The sequence below is a fragment of the Capsicum annuum genome, unplaced genomic scaffold (genome assembly GCF_002878395.1).
Source record: "Capsicum annuum cultivar UCD-10X-F1 unplaced genomic scaffold, UCD10Xv1.1 ctg3921, whole genome shotgun sequence".
NCBI classification, from domain to species: Eukaryota; Viridiplantae; Streptophyta; class Magnoliopsida; order Solanales; family Solanaceae; genus Capsicum; species Capsicum annuum.
This window is the reverse complement of record NW_025846409.1, coordinates 171,839-191,992: the sequence shown is the minus strand read 5'-3', so window position 1 is coordinate 191,992 and position 20,154 is coordinate 171,839. Positions and strand designations below refer to the sequence as shown.

General features: G+C 32.0%; 1 long non-coding RNA gene across 1 annotated transcript; it reads left to right on the top strand.

Moving 5' to 3' along the window:
- The first annotated feature begins 7,216 nt into the window (after nucleotides 1-7,216).
- On the top strand, nucleotides 7,217-19,458 carry LOC107850949. The gene is made up of 2 exons (XR_001668824.2): nucleotides 7,217-7,901; nucleotides 19,177-19,458. It is a non-coding gene; the product is annotated as an uncharacterized LOC107850949 (long non-coding RNA).
- The last annotated feature ends 696 nt before the right edge of the window (nucleotides 19,459-20,154 follow it).

The following is a 20,154-nucleotide window of genomic DNA, read 5'->3' as shown; positions in this document are numbered from 1 at the left end:
ATTGCTCCTAAGAGGAATGTAATCTTACCTTCTTGGTTTGTTAATGTCATTATGACCTTTGTGGTTTCCTTATATGTTTATTAATGTCATAGACTATTCCTTTGTACCATGTTAAATAAGCTTTAATGTTTAACCCAAAGGATCCTTGGTTATATCTTAAGTGTTGCAACCTTGGCATTATGATATGATTGTTTGTTCTAACCCTAACCCTCATGCAATGAGGATGTTGTGTTTTTTTGTTCTTCCTTTTATTTTGCATGATTTGGATTCAAGGTCAAATCATTTTTTAGAAGAGGAGGATGATATAATCCAAATTGCCTTCGAACTATTGGAATTGATATTTATGATGCTTAAGGTGCTTAACGATTCCTTAGTGCTATTAAAAGGTGTCATATGGATGAATATTACCATTAAGGATGGGTAAAGTACTTTGAAGAGGTGGAATGAGTGCAACACGAGGCTAAAAAGTCACCTTGGAAGGGATGTGCACCCAATCTTCCTTGGAGGTGTGCCTGACGTACTCTAGCAGATCAAGAGAAGTAAAAACAGCCACATCTGCTCTAGAAATGCCCTTGGGTGTGCCTCATCTTCCCCAAAGATGATAGAGCGGGTTACCATTGTTTTATTAATGCAAATGGGTCACTTTTGGGTCCATCATAATAACATAACCCTAGACTATAAATAGTATATCTTAGGTCATTATATCAGAATCTTCATTTTTTATAATGATGATATGAGAAATCTTGAGAGAGTGAGTGAAATCTTGAAAAAGCTTTTGTTGACATTTGCTTAGAAAGAGTGGTTGTAAGGGCGTTTTGATTCCATTACGGTCAACATAAGAGATTGGTGCTTGTTGATAGTTGAATTAGGGGTTTAAGAGTTTAATATACTCTGTAGTTCTTAATTCTCTTATCTTCTTTGTGTCTATCTTTCTAACTATCTTTATCAATCTATCTTTTTATCCCTTTACTTTCCATATTTCAATTTCGTCACTTCCTTGGTGTTTGTGTTCATTTTTAGCTTCTGTAGTTCGATCTTGTATCATCTATCATCCAAACACATACTTTTTTATTTGCAAAATTATTTTCAGCAATTAAAATATTTATCAGCTCTTAAAATCTATCAATAACAATTTACCATCAATCAATCCAAGCAGGCTCTATATAGTTGCTATGCGATGATAGTGATACAATAACTAAGTAAATATTTAGGGTGTGTTTTGTATTGAAAAAAAATATATTTCACGAAAAATGTTTGTTTAGTCATAACCAAAAAATATTAATTGTAAAATTATTTGTTTATAATCTAAACAAATAAGGGAGGTGGGTGTAGAGGATAGAGTTGTGGGGTGAAGATAAGTTGTGTTTAAGGATGGGTAGGACTCAATTAATGAGGAATGCAACTTGTGGAACCGGTTTTTCCTACTTTTGTTAAGGCAATTGGAAAAATATTTTCTAAAAATTATTTTCGATAGTGCAGAACACACCTTTAGTGGAGAAATGCTCTACATTAATGATGAATAGATACTTACTTGAAACACTGTGTAATCAAGACATTAAGGCGGGGTAACATAATCTTCAAGTATGACTTTATCATCCATAATAAAGCCTCTTCTTAGTAAGAGGCATGAATGTTTCGAAACCCCAATAAGTTTTTTTAAAATAAAACCGATGCTAAGTATTTTGCCGTAACTGTTGAATTATAGGGGTTCACCACCAGCTAGGGACCAGGTCGCTAGGGAAATATTACTAAAATTAAAATATGAATAGAAACAAAAAATGTAGAAACAAAACAACACACAATAGTTTTAGGTCAAAAATTTCGTGCTCAATTGAGGAAAAACCATGATCTATCCTCACAGGATTTCCAAAGCTTCACTATAATTAAGCACTCTTTGATTACAGACTCCACCAGGCTCAAAGAGGATTTAGATCTAAATCCTTACTCATGTAATGACTCTATTACAATCAGATTAGAACGCTCTCCTTCACCTCTATTAATCAACTAGGTCTAGTTGACTACTTGCTAGGTTACCTAAGCATACTCTTAGCATAATCAAAAAAACATTGATACGCACAAACTTTTGAGTAAACTACTATTTTATAACAATAATCAAGACTCAAGAAAATAGAAAAAGAAAATAACAAGGTCCCCAATAGAGAAGTTTTATACTACCTCGAACCAGAGTAGCATTTGCAATTTCATGAAGAATGGATTTACAAAAACTATTTCCAAGGTTGATTTCCTTTTCTTATATATACATGTGAAAGAATTTTAGGGAGAATTGAATAGGTCCTTGTTTCCTACATGGTACCCTACCCACCAGTACAATAATGATGCTATAGCACAAAATTTTACAGGGTGCAACAGTGTATAGCTATCCCTCAAGAGTCCTCATGAAGTAATACATAATGAACTTGGTACCTAAATATATTACTTAGTCATCATCAAAAGATAGAACAACAATTTCCCCCTTTCTTATGATGACAAACCGTATTCTTAAGAACATTCAAATTTCCCCTTTCACTAGCACTTCCCCTATCAACAATACTTCCCTCTAACAACTACCTTCCTTATCAACAACACCATAGATACCAATCCCTTAGAACTAACTACTGAGACCCATCTTCCCTCTTTTGCATCATAAAAAAGTGATGATAGTAAACCAATATAAAAAATAGGCACAATAGATTAACTCATGGCCACTGGAGCAACACTAACATGAATCAACAAACCATTAGGATAAATAAATATTAGACACAAAGTAAAGAGTTCCATTCATTTCAATTAGGATAACTACCATACATAGCTTTTTTCAAATAAAACATAGCTATTTCATTACCCATACTGTCCACTTTCATTGAAAGCGTAGTTAGGGTTTTGAGTATTTTTTCTAAAGCATCATCTTCTATTATATCAGTTTGTGTAGCTTTGTCTTGATATGTAATCTGCAATAACATTTTTGTTAGTACTAATTACTTCAATTGTAAATAGAAAATTTAATATATTCAATACTAGTCTCCGAATTTCTTTCATTGTAACTGAATTTTGTATTTTCTTTGTTAACCACCAACGTACCTATGTATTATTTGTTCGTACAATAAATTTGTTGTATACAATATATGGCTCAAATGCTAATAAACATTTATATAATGAACATAATTCTTTTCTATTTATTTTCCATTTTATTTCTGCTTCATTAAACGTACCTGAGTAGTATCTACAATGATGTTCTAATTTATCTTCTTCATATCTATATTTAAGTACTCCTCCGTAACTATATTCACTAGCATCTGCTTCTACTATATAAATAAATTTTTTATTTTCGTCTGGGAATTGTAATTTTGGTAACTCTTTACAAAGTATTTTTATTTTCTGAACTTGTTTTTTATCTTCTTCATTGTAATTATATTCTATATCCTTTTTAAATTTTTTCTGTAAAGGCTTTAGGTTTTCTGCTAATTTTGGTATATATTCTCTTACTTGGTTTACTAATCCTAAAAATGATTGTAATTTCTTTTTTGCATCTAATTCTTCTTTTGAATTTATTATTTTTTGTACTATATGTTGTTGCATTTTTACTCCACTTTTATCTATTTGTATTCCTAAAAACTCTATCTAGTTTTTCATAATTTCGACTTTCTTTTCACTTAAACTTATTCCCGATCTTTCTATTATATCTGTAAATTGTTCTAATAATTTTAAATGTTCTTCTTTAGTTTTTGTATATGGTAGTATATCATCTATGTATACTATACAATTAGGTAATTTTTTAAAATAACTATCCATAAAATGTTGATACCTGGTGCATTTTTATATCCAAATAGTAATACGTTTCATTCATAAAATCCTTATGGTACCGTAAATGCGATTAATTCCTTAGAATTTTTATCTAACTTTAAGTGGTAAAATCTAGATTTACAATCAAATTTACTAAAATAATTATATCCTTGTATTTTTCTTATTTTTAGTATCTTATTTGGTATTGGATAATCATATGTCATAATTTTTGTATTTGGGTTTCTATAATCAATAACCATTCTACTTTTTCCTCTTTTTTGTTCACTATGTTTATTTACTATAAATGTTGGACTATTGTGTTTACTATTGTTTTTTTGTATATACTGTTTTTCTAATAATTCATCTATATGCATTTTAAATTCTTTTAAATCTTCAAAATTATATGTTAATGGTTTTTGAGTTATTATGCTATTTTTATCTATTAATTCAATTTTTATAGTAGTTTTATATTTTTTCCATCATTTTAATGGATCTTCACTATATAATTGTTTTAATTTTTTCTTTATTATTTCTACCTTATCTATTGAAAATATAGTTATTTCTTTTTTATTTATCGAAAATACAACTAGTTCTACTGTGTCTTCTGTCTTTTTATATTTTCTAACTTTTGTGTAAGTTTTTTACTTCCTTCTATCCAATCAGTTTCCTTTCTTATTCTATTAACAACTTTTTTTGCTCTTACTTTTTGTTTACATGGTATTATAAACCACCAATCTGTTTTAGTTATTATATGTGGGTATAATTTATCTGAAAATGGCATTTCTAAAAGCATATCTTTTGATGTTAGTTCATAATTATAGATTTCTTCTATTGTTATTATTTTATCCCATATCTGTATTTTTACATTTTTAGATTTATATGTAATTAAGCTTCCTTCATTATTAAATCCTTTGACTACTATTGGTGTTTTTAATTTATCCCATTTACTTTCAGGTAAACAGTTGTATCTACATAAGTTTGCTTCTGCTCCTGTATCTATCATAGGTGTATAATACCTATTATAATATCTTTCTACTATTATTTTTACAAGTACATATATTTTCATATCATGTTAAAGCTCTTTTTATGAATAATCTTTCTTTATTATATGTTATAAATAATTGTGTATGTTCTATATTTTATGGTTTTACTTGTTCTAACCATTTTATTCCTAATATTATGTCTGTTTTTTGCATCTCTTCCTTTATTTCAAATTCTATTTTTATTTTTCTGACTCCTGTGATTTATGTGAAAAATTTCCTTTTATGAGTATATTTTTTGAAAATTTACATATTTAAGGGATTCATTGATTACACATTAATAAGGTACAATCTTGGATAATTATTAGCTTGATTTATTTCCTTAAATATCGTTAAAACGGTTAACTATATACATAGGTTATAATATATAATAACGTGGAGGAATGTATATGAACATATATAATACGTGAGTGAGAATAACTGAATAACAAATTCGGGAGTGAATATAATTAACTAGCTAAAATCTGGAATTTACGTTATTTACCCTTAAAACAATAAGGAGAAAAGATTGAATCTCTAATTGTAAGGATACAATGAAATATCCTTCTATAATTTAGGGGAACTAATTTATCATTAAAGTGCAACTCTTCCTATTTTAAGGTAGCAAAACACAAATATTTTGTTTGGATATGTATGCAATATCTTTTAGGCTTAAAAATGGCAAATTATTATTGGCTATGAACTTGTCAATTTTATGTGAAAGTTATATCATTATGTCAATTCATCTTAAATCTATCTATCCTCTTTAAAGTTAGGAAAAATTACAAGAAGTGATAAACTTGAGACCATAGTTATGATAAACAACAATACTTTAACAGAATTATGTTTTATAGCAAAATAATATTTTTTTTTTAAGTGACAGTTACCAAGGGTAACTTCTCCTATTTTCACTCCAACACTTATCTCTTTTTTTTCTTACTTTTCCTTTTATTTTTCTTAAATAGCTCCTATTTTTCGAATTCTCACTCCACTTCTCACCTTTTTTTCAATTTATAAATAAAGATTGTGCTCCACTAATTAAGACAACTATTAATTTGCAGTTATTTCATGTTATCTCTTCCACAAGTTCTATATTTTTTTTTTTTGAATTTTTTTGTTCATTGCAATTTTTTTTATTTTTGTGATTTTTTATTGTATGATTATGGAGTTTTGCACTAATGATAGAACACACACCATATCGAAGATTAAATAGAGATATACCACCCATTATTTTAATTTTATATAATCCACTATCATTTAGTATTGGATTAATTCAAGATGAAGTTGTGAAAGTGATTTCTACTCCCATACAGTCGAAAAAATCAGTGAGCATCAAAGAAGTAAGCGCCGAAGCATCGTAATGATCCAGAGAAGGTGAGAGAAATTATGAAATAAAAAGGATTGAAAAAACATTCTTATACAAAACCCCCCAAAATTACAAAAATATGAGAATAAAAAGAAAATCAAAGAAATTGGAGAATCGAGAAAAATTTCAGGTGCCTTGATGTTGTAAACTTCTCTGAATATGATTCAAAATAAGATAAAGATGAAGAGTTATTTGTATATGTATTTTTTAGCTAATGATAATTAATTTTTATACATATACAGATCTTGTTGTATTTATACATTTGGGACATGTGAATCCATTTGTATTTTTAGACATAAGTATGAAGTTTATATATGTATTTTTAGATAGTGTTGGCTTTGTATTTGAATTGTCCTATGTACTTTTAGACGGTAAGATATGTATCTATTTGTATGTATTCAATTTGTATAAATATCTATTAAGTAATGGATACTCATTTGTATATATATAATAATCTTGTTCTATATATATACATTTTGGGGCATGTGCATGTATTATGTAGCTCTGATTATCTATATGTATATGCATATAATTGTTCTTTTTGTATAAGAGATTTTATGTCAGACCTGCATATATATACATAATGGTTAGATATGTATTCTGTAAATACATATGCAGATATGTATGTAGTTTTATATTATAAATACATATGCAGATCTGTGTGTCTATGTATTTTGTATATTTTTAGAATATGTATATGTAAAGGAATAATCAGCTAAGTAATTTTTGTAATAATCTTAAATAATATAGATTTATTAGTTATGTAATTTAAGCAAAATCATTCAACAAGAGTCATTTATGAAAAAACAATCTCGACTTTAAATGCATAGAGTAATTTAAACATTATTCCTTATTTAATTCAACTAATTTGAAGAAAATGGAGACAGTAAATTTAGTTTGTATATGTATTTCGATAGCAAATATTACGTAAAGAAAACAATTTTCTATTTTGTGTATGTAAAAAATTATTGCTACAAAACTCCTAATTATGAGCTTAAATTTGCTACTTATGAAATTTTTCCTTTAAATTATCCGACCTAGGCCCCTTTTTCTCAACATCAGCATCCGCCCACCCCAACACCAAACAAACCGGCCCAATACCCTTTATAACTCCTCTTCAACATCACAACAACAATATCAACAACAACAAACAATATCAACAACATCAACAACAACAATATCAACAACAACAAACAATATCAACAACATCAACAACAACATACCAATATGAAAACATCAACTCAATGCAAAAATCTCCACCAAGAACCACCCAACAACGTCGTTGTCAAATACTTTATCACCGTATGACTAGCGCATACTAAAAACAAGAGCTTTTATTTTGATGGTTCTAGAATTTGTGACGTGGTTCCATTTAACCCGTCATCTCGTTCTTCTCTCGAATAAGTTTGAATTCGTACCACTTCTGCCAAGATCGAACCTTATCCCTAGATAAATTCAAATTTCCTCTAGAAAATCCCCCAAAACCCCTTCCAAATTTGTATACCACATTTCCCAAACAACAAATGTCTCATTCCAAAACCCTCCTATAAATACACCACTATTCCATTGAGAACCTAATTAAAAGAGATTTTGCTAAAAAATGAAGAATTCTTGTGTTGAGTCCTTGTAAGACCATTAGGCTGGCTAAAGAATCTGGTTCAAATTCCCCAATGGTATAAAAGTGGTAGAAAATTTTTGACAAAGAGCTCGTTGTCCGATTTGCTACTCCAAAAAAGGTAAACATCTCTTTCTCTCTTTAATTCTTTAGTTAGTTCTTCTTCTTCTTATTCTCATGTTGGAAATTTTCATCTATAATCGTGGTAATGATGGAATTATTTGTTATAGATGGCTGTGAAGGTCGTAGGTGTTTTTGATGGAGGTTGTTGAATTAGTTTCCTTCTTGTTTTGGCTTCGAGGATTCTAGTTTCAATTTAGAGTGAGAATCCATCTCGATGTTGTTTGTTAGACTTAAATATTTATCTTCAAATGTTATTTTATGTTGCCTGATTGTTGTTTTCTTATAATTAAAATCCATTTTACTATAGTCTTCTTTTATTCAGTTGGTTTCATGCTTGGTACTTTCTCGCTTTAGTTTTCCAACGTTCATTTTAAATCAAATATTATTTTCTGTAAATTTTAACTCTTTGTTTTAATTTAGAGTCTGTGATTCGCTTCTTTGGATCAAATATGTTTCTTGTTGATTTCTTTATGAATAAAGATTGTCTCTTGAGTTTCTTCAGCTCTCATTGTAAAAGGAATTATGAAAATCTGTCTATAGTGAAACCACTGATCCTATGAAACCTAAAAGGCCATTTATTTTTCAAAGTTTATTTGATATTGACAAAGAGAGGTTGAGGATAAGAATGTAGTATGTTAGCGTGTCTCTTGTATGAATTCTATGATGGTGGTGGTGTTGCTATAGTATAAGGTTTTTAATAGTATCTGGTTAGTTAAATCTTATTACCAGATGAAAAAATGAATTTAATTTGTTTTTTCATTTGATGTCGGTTGATATAAGCCACTAAGGTTATTTTTTACTTCATAAAATTTGATTTCTGTAAGTTTTGTGACTTGAGCTCAAGGCTCCTGATTTTTCGGGTTATCTATGGCTTGCTGATATTGTTTATTTCTAGTTTTAAAAACTTGTTTTTCTTGGCAGAAATCATGTCTTCTTTGGTTTCATCACTATTAATCATGTAAAATTTGGTTCTTTTGTGTGTTTAAGAAAGGATTTAAACCTAGACTGTTATCGCAGTTGAGAAATTGATAGTTAGCTAATATTCCTAAAAATAAACCACTTATAAAATCTCTTTGGTCTAATTTTTTCATTAGGAAACAAAAGAATTTCATTAGTATAAGACGTTAATCCGATGAATTCTCAATGATCTTTGGCATATGGTCAGCTATGATCAGTCATGGAGAGAATAGGATTTGTCTGAGTGGTTATCCTTATTGAAATCAAGCAAGAATGATGAGTATTTTTGGAAAGAATGAAAGAGTGGTCCATTGAATACAAAAATAAATTAACAAGTAGTTGGGAGGAATAATGAGAACTCATGTGATCTCCTCTATTTTTTGAACTATATATTCAACCACCAGCTCATCCTTGACAGCTGGCCACTGATAACTAATCAACTAACTAAATGCTAACCAAGTATTATCTTGATCATAGAAAAACAAAAACTAAGCTACAGTCTAAGCTAAGTTATTGATAATTAATCTTTAACAACCCTTCTTAAGTTGGTGGTTTCACTTCTTATTTGTATAGAACATTGGAATTCTGTACTCCAATGAGGGCTTTTATAAGAATATATGAAAAATTACTATTTGTATCAACATGATAAAGAGTTAAAAGCCCCTCCTGAAGCTTCTTCCTAACAAAATGATAATCTACCTCAATGTGTTTTGGACGCTCATGAAAGACTGGATTTCTAGCTATGTATGTTGCTGAATGGTTGTCGCAATGCATCTTAATAGGATATCAATAATGAATATTCATCTTAGCAAACAAACTGTATAGCCACACCAGTTCACCCGCTACTTTCCTTAAGGATATGTACTCTATTCTGTAGATGATAGGGAAATAGTACCTTTTTTCTTGGATTTCAAACTGATAGGGTCATTCCCTAGAAGCACCAAGTAACCACTGATTTATCGGCTTGAATCTGGAAAAGAAGCCCAGTCAGAATAACAAAATGCCTTCACTGTGCAAGCAGGACCATTGGACATATATATTCCAAGTGTTGGATCATTCTTTAGGTACCTTAGCGAATGAAAAGCTGCATGTAGATGAGGCATTCTTAGATCTTGCAAGTACTTGCTTAACTATTGCACACTAAATGCTATATCTAACCTTGTATTGGTGAGAAAGTTGAACTTGCCTATAAGCTTCCTACAGTATGTAGGATCTGGCAAATGATCTCATTTTTTATCTCTCATTTGATAGTGGGATCAAGTGGTGAGGACATGGAACTGTAGTCGAAACAATTGTATTCCTTTAGTAGGTACATGGTAAACTTTGTCTGAGAAACAATGATACCTCCTTCTATGTTAAGTACCTCTATGCCTAAGAAATAGTGTAAATGTCCAAGATCATTAATCTTGTTGAATGTCTCATGCAAATAACTCTTAAGCAATGCCATTTCATCAAAATTTGTTCATGTTAGAATGACATCATCAACATAAACAACTATGACTACCATTATTGATCTATTTTTCTTGTAGATAAGGCTGTCAATATAGGCCGGACCACCAGAATATCAAATCATGAACGAAGAAAGGCATGAGACAAAAACATCCGAACCCGACCTGTAATTTGATAGGTTTGGGGTATAATTTTTACGGCCCATTTAAGAACAAGGATTTTTAGCCCAACCCAAATAAGCCCGCTAGTCCGTGGGGCTTGAGCAATATGGATTGGGTTGGCCTATGGGGTAAACAAAAAATGATTAAAAAATAGAATAAAGTAATATGAATTTAAAAATATCCAAAATCAAAGTCTACTTAGACCATCATAGATATTAAAATATTATTTATGTTTATAAAATATATAAATAATTAAAATACAAAATACTAATTTTTTTAAGGAATCAAATATGTTTGATGAAGATGGCGTGTTAATGTTGAAAACGCCAAAAGTGCCACAAGAGTTTTTTTTTAGAAGTTCATTTCACTTTTAATGGACTAAATATTGACATTTCTTTGTGTTGTATTGTCATCAATTAAAATAAAATTAGGTTAATATTGCTATTTAGCTAGTTATATTATTACTCATTAACAGTTTTATTTGTTTTGCGACATCTGTATTGGATTTGAATTTGCTGTCAAAAGTTATTTTATTTCATAGATTATTAGGATTTTTTTGTAAATTTAGACTAGATTAACAAGTAATAACTTCATGTAGTATTATATTATAAATATTTAAGTAATTAATATTTTAAAATTTAAATTTAAATTATAAAAATAATATATTTTATAATGTGGATTGACCCTGGAGGCCCGGAGCCCATAGTGTGATGGGTTGGACTTACTATTTTCTGGGTTGTCATGTTGATGGTCCAGCCCAGCGTGTCCCGTCAAACTTCAATGCCCGTGTGGCTAACCCTAATGGGCTGGGCCAACCCATATTGATAGCTCTACTTGTAGAACAAAGATTAAACATGAGAGTGATTGTATCTTCTAAAAGATAAGGCCTCAGTTACTTTTCCATATGTACCACCCCGCATTTTTGAGTTGGAAATCGAACCGCCATTCCTACATGTGTAAACTCTAATCTCATGATTTATATATAAATTCATGTGACATGGTCTTTATCCTAGTGTTTTAAGTGAGTATGAGGTGAAAGATGTTCATAAAAATCACTTAGAGCAAAGTTGAGCTTAGAGCCTGTGAATCGTCCAAAGTTTGATATTTGATTCTACAAGGATCAACTTTGAACTTGTATAACTTCTGTTATATGTAGAATCTTTCAGCTCCAGACTAACCAAATTGTAGATAATTGAGTCAGCTTTCCAACGATATCAATTTTGCCTTAATCCGACACTCGAGAAAAAGTTATGATCATTTTCATTAGAACCAGTAAGCCACCGCAATAAGACCGCATTGCACTTAGCATGAAAATGCAATTACGGGTTTAAAATTGTCTGAGGGGAAATTATGTCTTTTTCCCTTAATCCACTTCATATATTCACGACTTATAACATCAATTAGGGAATAAATTGCTCTTCTTCTCCAAGTAACTCTCAAGCAAACCATATCTCTTCCCCAAGAACAAGAAATCAAGAATCTAAGCCTTTCAATTCAAGATTCTCAAGAAAAGTTTCAAGATTAGGGTTCTATTCTTCAAACTAAGGAACTTAAGGTACGTGGGACTATCCTAAACCTTATGGGCTTGGATTTATTATTTTCAAATTAGTTTTAAATATTATATATGTATACATACGAAATTGGCTTCAAGATCATTGGTAAGCATGCATTGAAAATCTTATATTTTTATGAAGTTTTGTGGAAATTATAGTATGAAACCCTAAACTCAAAATGTTTTTCATGTGATCATATGATATTTAGATTGTGAACTTAAATAAGAGCATGGGATATGTAATTCCATCCTTTACTATCAAATCCATTGATTTTTACAAGTTGTGAATTGATTATACAAATTGCTAAATGCTTGAGTCTGTTGATGAAAGGGGTGTTTTGCTTGTTTTATAAGTATCATGTTTCCCATTTATAATGGTTTTTTAAATTGATAAAAAAGGTGACCACCGTAGATAAAGTATTGAAGAGAGAATGGTTTAGTTTTCAACTGTATTGAACTTTGAACTTTTGTTAAATAAATAAATCTTTTGGGTGGTCAATAATATATTTTTTTAATAAGAAAAAAAGTAGTAGAGATGTTGTGATGTCTTGTTAGTCTGGGTATGACGATCCCTATTTTGATGTACCCGAAGATAAAAAGAGAGAAATAATTTTTAAGAAGCTACGTCTTAAAGGGTCAAAAATTGGTCTTAAGAGAATTAGATGGTTACCCAAAGAAGGCATAAGTCCAGACAACTCATTGACTGAAACAATGATTTGGCGACACGGGTTTATGTTACCCGAAAGGAAAATTATACGCTGGCGATGGCCCGATGGTGTAGTAGATAAGAAGATACTCCAACACATGGGGAAAACTTGGGTTGGAGGCTTGGCAGCCGAGTCAAGGGTGGATTCTATATATCCCGTGGAATTACAGATAGTAGGGTATACTATCTAGCTCAGAACAAAAATAAAGTTGCAGAGTCATGATTTAAAAAAGATGTTTTTAAAGTTATCAGATTATGCCCATGTGTTTTCAAATGTTTTATGCTGACATGTTTTAATGAAATTCTCTCACCTATATTGTATAAAACTATATTTTGTTTTTGGATTGTTCTACGTACTAGTACATTTGTATTGGCCCCCTATATTAAGGATCTGAGGCTTAGTCTCGGGGTTCCACTAAGAAGAAGATCAGTCTTGTCTGGCAATTGATGTTGGTAAGCCTTCTTTATTTTGTAAGGCCTTGTTTCATGCTATATTATCATTTGGTTTTAGTTCATTGGCCGACCCAGGGCCTTGTCCCGATTTCAGAAAGATGTGTTTTCGTATTTTTAGAGATTTTACAGACTAGTGTTTTATGTTCTTGAATGTTGTGAAATTATATTCATATTGTTCAGTTGAAGTAATAGAATTACCATGTTTTCGTTTTGCTATATTTTTTGCATTTCCATATAATTTATGAATTATGTATATGATTGTCAATTAGAGAAGCGCTCTCGGGTCTTCATGGTTTGGGATACTCGTCGAGACCTTGGCCTTAGTTTGAGTTGTGACAAACTTGGTATCAGAGCACGGTTTATGGTCTCAGGGTGTCTACAAAATTGCATTGGGTAGAGTACTATTTATGGGTGTGTAGTGCGCCATACTTATAAGGAGGAAACTATTAGGCGTATAGTAATGTTTCACTTTTCTTCATGTTCTAAATCATGTCATTGTATTGTCTATTTGGAATTTATCCAGATTCCTTCTTTACAGTGATTTTATTTACTAGGTCTCATTGTCGAATCGATTCAACTGCAGAATCTTAGAGTCTAAATAAGGTGGTCCTTTCTAATTGAGTCAGAAAAAGATTATGAAATTGCACATGGACTTGAGAGAAGTTCATAAGTGCTTCAAAGTGTATTGATTTAAGCTTATACCCCTATCTACATTAATCGTGTGTTTGAGCCTGAGGTATGAAGTGTATTCAGTCCCTTTCAAAATTCTTATTGCAGATGTCTTGCTTAAGGGTAGTGATATATGTCAGAATGTTAGAACAATATTTCCACCAAGTAGTAGTATGTGCTAAGGTGTCATACCCTATTGGTAGTAAGATGATCCCAAAGTTAGTGTTATGACATCATAAGCTTAGAAGTTAGAATGAGGGCGACTTCTGCATAAAGAAGCTAGTTTAGTTGTATATCTATTAATTGAGGAATGAGTTGCCATTTGATAGTGATAGACTAATGTGGTAGCAATATTTGTAGATTTTATTGTAGTCTGTGGTGGAAGTGTTTGGCTATGATTATTATCCTAGGGAAGGAGCCTAGAGTGGATAGTTATGCTGGTTATAAGAATCCCTTATACGCTGCGAATGGAAATAGATAGATTAGCCAATAAGTTATAGGTATAGACTCATTGTTATATATGGAATTTTGAAGGTAGTTGTGATGTATGCATGGGTAAGTAACTATGATGTGAGAAAGTGAAATATATTGATAAGATCATAATGGGTTATAATATGATATTAAGATCGACAATCCCTATTACGTGACTTACCCCCTTTGATTGTCTTTTCTCTAGTAGTGGTAAACTAGTACTACACGGGAAAAGCTAGGTAGTGAATTTTTGAGGTGTAGTAATGTCATGGAGAGGATGAACTTATGGGCCATAGTTAAGTTAAATAAGAGACTTAGGTTGATATTTCTATTCTGACTTAACTCTTAGTTGCATGTATAGGAAGTTTAGGACCTGAAAAAATTCTAAGTGTTGGGAGACTTAAGCATACTTTAAGCCTCCAGACTTTGAAGATTTTTAAATTGATCTTCTCGACCTCGAGACATATATTTTTGAGTTTATTCATGTTCAGGGATGTACGGAGCATGTCTCGGGGAAGTTTTGGATTTTTTGGATAAGGATTTGATCTTGTTCGGATTTTGATTCTAGCACCTTACTTGCGATAGTGGCGTATCGTGGTGACCTTTTCATCGGCGTTCAAGTCGCGAATTTAATTGCCAGAAGGGCAATGTAGTCTTTTCCTCTCATTCTAATTCGTAAATGGATAAAGTATATCATCAGTTGGGGAAAATATTGCCCATTAGTATAGTATATGTCATGCTTAACATGATTGTTGTTGCTAGACTATAGGCTTGAACTGTAGATGTGGATTGTGGTGATAAGAGTAGTAACTTAAGATTTATGATGCATGTTTCGTAGGAGTAAGTAGTAGGCTTGATTTGATGTGTGAAATAGCCGAAATTGGCAACTTATGGAATAATGAGTGGACAATTGTGATGTATATGCATACGTGAGAACAAAAGAAAAACGATGAATTGTGGTTAAGTCATTAAGTGGATAAGGGCGTAAGTATGTAAGAATAACTTACCCCCAATAGCATTTTGTTAGATAAAATTTTATGTGTGTGAGTATCATGTACACCCAGACTATGACCGCAAGTTTCGTAGTGTAGAGAAGTCTAGGGAGTTATTATATGGTGTTATGTAGAGTGTAATTGAGGAAATATAAGTAGGTAATATGCACCTCCGGTATACTTTTAGAAATTTTGTTAAGTTGTAAGTTATGTGATTAGAGGTGTAATGATAAGTATTCGAAGGAGTTGAAGATGGAGTGTTAAGTGTTTAGAAAAATGGATGTCCATTCCTACGATAGTGTTATTCATACGTCAATGACTTTGGGGGTTGGAGAAAGTTATGATTATTGTCCCTGAAGGGAGAGGTCCTAGAAAGAAATTTGGGTGTTTCTTTCATTAAAATTATTGAGGGGAATTATGTTCAGGTGAATACTGACCCTCTATGGTGATGAGAGTTATGGTTATAGATTTGATGAGGGGGTATGTCCGCAAGCCTAGGATTGTGACTTTGATCTAAGGGGGAGATGATGAATTAAGGTAGTTCCCGAATTTTCTTTTGGTGTCAAGTTTCAGGTAAGAATCATTATAAATCTATTCTTATTCAAAAAAGCTCCTCCTACTTCATTTTAATGAGGATATTCTACCAATGTCTTATGTATTGATGTCATGCCTATGCCTATTGTCCGAGTTTGGATGCAACTTATGTTATGATCCCATCTCCAAACTAAAAGTAGTGATGTCTTAGTAACCCAATCCTTCAAATGTTTAATCCGTATGTTATGTTGCTCATGATCCATAAAAATCATTGTCTCACAGTTTGTTTGGTCCTAAGAAAATATGTTTTCTATATGTCACTGATTTATTCTATGTCAGGTTTAGCTAAAGTGATAAAGTTTATTCAAACTCATGACTATCTCAGCTTTGAAAATGAGAAGTAATAGCTTCAAGTGTCAATCCTTGTCTCAGTAGTTGACCCCTTGAGTTTCACCTTCATGTTATACCGTTTATGATATATGCTCACATGTTTCTCACTGTGCCCCGTCCTAAGAACTCATGTTGTGTAGGTTTATGTCCGAACGACTCTTTGTTCAGGATCCAAACCCTTAATATATGGAGCACTTCATGATTGTCCCACCTTGAGTAGATCAACAAATATGGGTTATGATTAAGTAGTGTTTCTCTCAATCATAATACTTATGTTAGGGTCCCTTAATGAGCCTCCATATATTAGTATGATGGTGGTTATGGAAGCGTAGTAATGTGTTAGGTAGGGGAGTAGATGCTCTTGATGATGAAAATTTTTATGTGATTTCTAGAGCTAAGGCTATAGGAGAAGAGGGAAGAAGGAGATGAACTTTCATTATGTGAAATAATTAGGAAGGAGATATATGGCGAAAATCTTTGTGAGAATGATTGAATTTGCTGGTCTTAGAGGGGGAATCCATGAAGTGGGTGTAGTAATGATAGGCTTGAATGCGGTGATTGATGAAAATGCAAACCAATATGTTATGTGGTTAGGACTCCTTGATTTAAAACTCGAGGGTTTTTGATGATAGTGATAAGGTGAGGTAACATTCTTAAACGTATGTAGAGTACAAGGTCCTGTAGATTAAGTTAGCACCTTGTTACCCCAAGTTAGGCTTCAATATAAAAGTATTTTGAAGTAGGACTCAAGTTCTTGTAGTTAGATGTGTTATGGGAGAATTGTAAGTTAGATAGTGTGAAGTATGCTACTTATTATTGGGGCGTAGATGAGTAGTGTCTATAAGTTTAAGTCTATTCATTGTACCTTGTAAGGTATAGAATGCTTCTAATCCTATGTCCCGTGAAAACCTTATTCCATGATTAGTACCAACATAAATCAAGCCTATTACCAAATTAGCTCATGCCTTATGTTATGATTATGATTCATAACTTATGTGCAAGATCATCCCTATGTAAACTGTCATTACCTCATGCTTCGTGCCTACACGTTTTACTAGGGGTTATCATGAAGCTCGTTTGATGTCATTGCATATTTTGTTGAGAAAAAATGTTCAATGCGAGATTATGTTCTTTATTATACACTTTGAGAGCTTCAAAATGTTCCTTCCCATCATTCGGGGATGAATGATCCCGGGGGGAGATAATGTAACACCCTATATTTTCAAGCTAGAAATCGAACCATCGTTCCTACGTGTGTAAACTCTAATCCCATGATTTATATTTAACTTCAAGTGGTATGATCTTTATCCTAGTGTGAAGTGATTATGTGGTGAAAGATATCCATAGAAATAACTTAGAGTAAAGTTTAGCTAAGAGCCTCTAAATCGTCCAAAGTTAGGTATTTGATTCTACAAAGGTCAACTTTTAACGTATATAACTTTTCGTATATGTTGAATCTTTCAGATCAAGACACCAGATTTTAGATAATTGAGTCAGCTTTCCAATGATACCAATTTTACCTTAATCTGATACTCGAGCAAAATATTATTATCATTTTTGTCAGAACCAGTAAGCCACCGCCATAAGACCGCATCGCGATGAGCATGAAAAATGCAATTACGGGTTTAAAATTGCCTGAGGGGAAACTATGTCTTTTCCCCTCAATCTACTTCGTATATCCACGACTTATATTATCAGTTAGGGTGTAAATTGCCCTTCTTCTCCAATTAACTCTCAAGCAAACTCTATCTCTTCTCCAAGAAAAAGAAATCAAGAATCTAAGCCTTTCAATTCAAGATTCTCAAGAAAAGTTTCAAGATTAGGGCTCCATTCTTCAAACTAAGGAACTTAAGGTATGTGGGACTATCCTAAACCTCATGGGTATGGATTTACTATTTTCAAACTAGTTTTAAAGATTATATATGTATACATACGAAATTGGTTTCAAGATCATTGATAAGCATGCACTAAAAATCATATATTTTGATGAAGTGTTGTGGAAATTATGGTATGAAACCCTAAACTTGAAATGTTTTTCGTGTGATCATGTGAAATTTAGATTGTGAAGTTAAACGAGTGCATGAGATATGTAATTCCCTCTTTTACTATGAAATCCATTGATTTTTAAATGTTGTGAATTGATTATACGAATTGCTAAACGCTTGAGTCTGTTGATGAAAAAAGTATTTTACTTGTTTTATAAGTGATGATGTTTCCCATTTAGAATGTTTTTAAATTGATAGAAAATGTGACCACTGTAGATAAAGTATTGAAGAGAGAATGGTTTTGTTTTCAACTATTTTGAACTATGAACTTTTGTTAAATTAGTAAATCTTTTGGGTGGTCAATAATATTTTTTTAATAAAAAAAGGCAGTAGAGATGTTATATGTCTTGCAGGTCTGGGTCTGATGATACCTTATTTTGATGTGCCCAAAGATAAAAAGAGAAATAATTTTTAAGAAGAAGCTATGTTTTAAGGGGTATAAAATTGGTCTTAAGAGAGTTAGATAGTTACCCGAAGAAGGCATGAGTTCAGACAACTCATTGCCCAAAATTGTGATTTGCCGACATGGGTTTATGTTACTCCAAAGGGAAATTGTACACTGATGATAGACCTATGGCATAGTAGATAAGTAGATACTCCAATCCTTGCGGCAAACTTGGTGTAGGGGATTGGCCGCTGAGTCAAGGGCGGATTCCATATAGCCCGTGGAATTACAGATTGTAGGGTATACCATCTTTCTCATAAGAGAAAAAAGATCCAGATTCATGATTTCAAGAAGATATTTGAAAGTTATCATATTATGACCATGTGTTTTCAAATGTTTTATGCTGACATATTTTTATGAAATGCTCTCACTTTTATTGTATAAAACTGTATTTTGTTTTTTAATTGTTCTACGTACCAGTACATTTGTATTGACCCCCTATATTTCAGGATCTGAGGCTCAGTCTCGGGGTCCCACTAAGCAGTAGATCAGTCTTGGCCGAAGTTTTAAGTTGGTGAGCCTCCCTTGTTTCTGAAGGCCTTGTTTCATGCTATATTATCATTTGGTTTTAGTTCTTGGTCCGACTGAGGGCCTTGTCCCGATTTCATACAGATCTATTTTTGTATTGTTAGAGATTTCGTAGAATAGTCTTAGCTGTTCTTGGAATATTGTGAACTTATATTCATATTATTCAGTTGATGTAAGAGAATGACCATGTTTCTGTTTTGCTATGTTTTTGCATTTCCTTACAATATATGAATTGCTTATATGATTGTCAGTTAGAGAAGGGCTCTCGGGCCTTCATGGTTTGGGATGCTTGTTGCATCCTGAGCCTTAGTTTGGGTCGTGACAGCATACCACTGTCTACTTTCTTGATTTAGTCCATAAAGGGAATCCTAGAACTTGCAAACTATTTTAGAGTTCCCTACATCCAGGCCCTTATGCACTTGCATGTATACTTTTCTATGAAGAAGCATTATTTACATCCAATTGAAACATGCTCCACCCCTTTTAACTGCACATGCTACCAAAGTCCTGGATGTGGTCATTTTGACTGCACATGCTACCAAAGTCCTGGATGTGGTCATTTTGACTACTGGTAAATATGCCTCAGTGTAATCTATTCTAGTTTGTTGTGTATATCCCTTTACTACAAGCCTATCCTTGAATCATTGTACACTTCCATCTTCCTGACCTTATACACCTATCTACAACCAATTTCTTGTTTTCCTGGTGGCAACTCAACAAGGTCTTAAGTATTGTTAGAATGTAATGCTATAAATTCTTGAATCATAGCCTTTTTCCAATCAACACTTGTGGTTGTATACTTATAGGATGATGGTTCACTATCTTGGCAAACATTTTCAACAAGTACTTGACCATGGTGTGCAATAGAATTGGAGACAAATAGTGATGATCAGTAAATA